The sequence below is a fragment of the Chrysemys picta genome, chromosome 3, assembly GCF_011386835.1.
Source record: "Chrysemys picta bellii isolate R12L10 chromosome 3, ASM1138683v2, whole genome shotgun sequence".
Taxonomy (NCBI): domain Eukaryota; kingdom Metazoa; phylum Chordata; order Testudines; family Emydidae; genus Chrysemys; species Chrysemys picta.
In genome coordinates this window covers 46,637,430-46,641,952 of record NC_088793.1, presented here as the reverse complement: position 1 = coordinate 46,641,952, position 4,523 = coordinate 46,637,430, and positions in this window count along the sequence as shown.

The window sequence follows — 4,523 nt, the reverse complement described above, 5'->3', positions numbered from 1 at the left end:
GACAACTACTTTTTAAGATGTGTCAGTTAGGTAATCCTTATTCCTTTTAATGTGTGCTGTATTGCATAGCATTAATTTGTTAATCATAATGTCATATAGTACTAAGTCAAATACCTTACAAAAGTCTATTTCAGCTATGAAGTAAATTTTATCAAACAAATATGTAGTCTCAAAGAATTAAATTACGTTTATTTGAAAAGACCTATTTTCCATAAAACCATGTTGACTGGAATTAATTATTTCCCCATCTTTTAATTCTTTATCAATTAAATACTGTATCAGCTTTTTCATTAATTTTCTTGGGTTTGATATCTGGCTAACCAGCCTGTAGTTACCTATGTCATCCCACTTCACTTTTTTGAATATTAGTATAATATAATCACTCTTTCATTCTTCTGTAATTTTCTTGGTATGCCAAGATTTATTTTTTATGATAAAAAAGTAACATCAGTGGACCATGGATCTCCTCAGCAAACTCTTTTAGGACTCCTGGATGCAAGTTTCTGGGCCTGCTGACTTAAAAATGTTTCTTTCTAGTTGATCCTCCTCACTTTCTAATGGATTGGACAGTACATCACACTCATATGATATCAGTACATCATCCCGCTTCCTTCCAAATACAGATCAGAGATTTATCAATCACTTCTGCCTTTTCTGCATCATTATTAACAAATTATCATCTCCATCTAGTAATAGGACCATCTGATTACTAAAATTATGTTTGTTCCCAACATACTTTAAAAACTCCTTTTTATTGTCATTAGGCCTAACAGCTATGGATTTTTCTCTGATATCTTTAGCTTCCCTTATCAATTGTGTACACTTCATGACTTTTAATTTATACTGAGTGCTACCCATTTCCCCTTTTTGCCACATTTATTATATATTACTTTTTTATCTCTAATTCCTGTCTTCTCTTCTCTACTGAAACAGGATGGGGTTTTAGCCAAAGTTATCCTCTTTCTTAATTGTGGACTTGTGGCTTTTGGGCCATTTAATGAACTCTTCTTAAAGAACTCCACTGTCTAAAAATTTCCTCTTAATCTATTTCACTAAGAATTTTCTTTGGCTTTGGGAAATTGCTCTTTTGAAACACGAAGTATATCACCATGTAGTCTGCTGGTCTGTTTCCCCAGCCCACAAAGAATTAAATGATTTCAGATCTCTTTTATGCCCTTCCCTCAGGACATGACTTAATTAAAAAACAACAAAAACAACTCACAAACTAACATAAAATGAAACTACCATCACAGGATGCAGGAGCTTAGAGACCTTTCACTTGACCCCTCCCCTCTCTGTTCCAGGGCCAATCACAGGAGTCAACCTCCCTCCTGCAACTCTCCTTGCAACTGAGCTCTCTCAGCCCATTAGAGGCATCACCTGTCCTCAGCATGGTCTGAGAATCAGACAGAGCTGGTTCCAGGCCCTTAAAGGGGCCGACTACCCTGTTACACTTGAATTCTTGTCTGTTTGCCCATATTGAATGTAATCAGAACATGATCACTGGTCCCTAGGCAACAACCAACTTCCAGTTCAGTAATTATTATTAATAATCATGTTTATTATAGTAGTGCCTAAGGGCCAACCAAGAATGGGATCCCATTATGCTGGGCACTATACAAATACAGAGTAGTAGATGACGATGGTGATGATTTGAACTATCATAGCACTAAGGAGCCCTACTCATGACCGATGATCCCATTGTGCTAGCTGCAGTACAACACAGAACAAAAAGACACTCCCGTCCCCAAAGAGTTCACAATCCAAGTATAAGACAAGAGACAATTGATGGATACAGACAGACTGTACAAGGAAACAATGAGATGGTATCAGTCAGCATGGTAGGCTGTAGTCTCAGCACACCAGTAGCCTAGTTGTTGTCAAGTTTTTTTGTAGGCATCATGGCAAAGGGGAGTTTTAAGGTGGATAAAGAGTTAGTTCTGCAGATGTTTATGGGGAGTTTCTCCAAGGCATGAGGGATTCTTTATCCATCCTCATGCGGTTCAGTGAGAAATAGCCTGTATAAATCATGTATGGTTTCACTATTCATGACCTCTGTGCTTCATTATATGTTGTGCGCTACCACAGAGCATTAAATTCTGTAAATTCTTTACCTTTATTATAGGTCCCAACCTATTGACTCTTTTACTCTCATATCTGACTCCCTTAACAGTTAATTACATAGATAGGGTGGTATTTTCAAAAGTGCTTAGAATTGACCTAAATTTCCTCCCATTAAAATCAGTGGTAAAGTTCAGTAGAAGCAAAGTTATACCAATACTGAGCACTTTTGAAAATCCCACTTGTTAGTTTACTCTTACATGGAGTCCCACTGAAATCAGTGAGTAGCCATATACATAAAGTAACTGTTTGCAGGATCTTATCCATAGTATTACTTCCATTTATAATCTTCAGCAATTATACATGTCTTTTAAGACAATACAAGGTTTCAGATGTCTGATACGAATAATGATTCTGTATAAGGTTGATATATTCTGTAAAGCTAACCAGTCAAAACCAACCAATTTTCTTTGGCATTGTATTTTGATACTAGCAATGGACCCACAGCTTTGCCACTTAAGTTTATGATTCATATGAGAGAGGGTGGATGAATGTGTGCATTGTGTTGGGAGATTTGTGTTGATTTGTGAAGATGGTGAATGAGGGGTGTGTGCCTTGGGGAGGGGTTATGTATGCTTGGGGTTATTTTGTGTGCTGTTTGTGTTGTGTGTGGGTTGTACTGGGAGATTTGTGTTAATTTGTGTGGGTGGCACTTGAAGCACATGGGTGTGGCAGTTGGGCTGAATAAACCACTATCTACGCAGGCTCCCTAACACAACAAATGAAATTGTTGCATGCAAATTAGCTGTAGAGTAAGGGTGGTGACTGATTGAATTACCTCTAATATCACAGTGGTCTAGGACCCATGGCATGGCATAGATACATGCCTTACTGTAGCATTTACATCACATAGATATAATATGTAAAGTCAAAATGGCTGAAAACTTAAAAATTGAATTGTAAAGACCACAAAACCCAGCGATGACTCATCCTGGTGATATGTTGAAGAAAAAGAGCCCTTAGCCATGTCTGTAGCTGCTTCCATCACATCACACTGACTCACAAGTCACTTTAGGCTTCAGAGTGACACACAGAATGACATAGTTGCTTTCAACTACCTGAAAGGGGGTTCCAGATGACAGAACAAGGAGTAATGGTCTCAAGTTGCAGTCGAGGAGGTTTAGGTTGGATATTAGGAAAAACTTTTTCACTAGGAGGGTGATGAAGCACTGGAATGGGTTACCTAGGGAGGTAGTGGAAAATCCTTCCTTAGAGGTTTTTAAGGTGAGGCATGCAAAGCCTTGGCTGGGATGATTTTGTTGGGGATTGGTTCTGCTTTGAGCAGGGGGGTGGACTAGATGACCTCCTGAGGTCCCTTCCAACCCTGATATTCTATGATTCTATGATCCCTGGAATCTTATTATATAGATGGTCCAAATGTAAGGTCTCTAAGAGTTCACAATTACAGGGCCAGCCCACAACATTTTGGCACCTGAGGCGGGGAGCTCAAATGACGCACTCATGCCCCCTAGCTAGGGCCGAAACTTTGAAAGGTCTCAATTCTGCCTTCCTGTACTACTGCTCTCATGGTATTGCTCTGCTACCTATCCCAATAAAGGAGAACTAACAACTTAAAATGCCCTGTTCAAAAATTTTAAGTAACAGTTAACTTTCAAACACCTGAAGAGCAAATGTAATTTTTCTTGTCTGCATAGTAAACACTGGCATTTTTATCTGTTTGAATAATCAAAGTGGTGCTTTCTGTGCCACCTTGGTTACAAAGATTTGAACTGCTTCCTGAAGGTCCACAGTCTGGGCCAGCTCATGCTCTACTGAGATGATTGCAAGGCCAACCAGCCTCTCCTGTGTCATTGTGGAGCATAGATGTGTTTTTATTAACTTGAGCTTGGAGAAGCTGCGTTCTCCATTGGCAACTGTTACAGGAAGTGTTAGAAGTATGCACAGAGCAACAAAAGCATTTGGAAAGAGGGTGGTCATCTTATTTGTGCACATATATTCCAGAACAGCCTTTGGAGTTGATCTTGCTGAAATGTATCTTGTAAAGGCTTTCAGTTCATCACCTAAATCACTCGCATCAATATCACACATGTCATCATGTGTCAACACAGTCTCTAGTGCCCTGCATTGCTGGTGTAGGTCTTCTTCAGGTATAGTGAGAAGTTTTGGAATATCTTACAACATCCCAAATATACTGTTGTGTTCCCTGAGCTGCATGAAACGTTCTTCAACTGACTGTATTGTATAGCACCTTTTTAAATAATTCAACTTTGAATTGTTGTTTGGGGTCTCTTATGGGATTATCCCGTGCCTTGTAATCAAAATGTCTTCTTCTTCGGTGTCAAGTATCAGAGGTGTAGCCATGTTAGTCTGGATCTGTAAAAAGCAACAGAGTCCTGTGGCACCTTTAAGACTAACAGATGTATTGGAGCATAAGCTTTTGT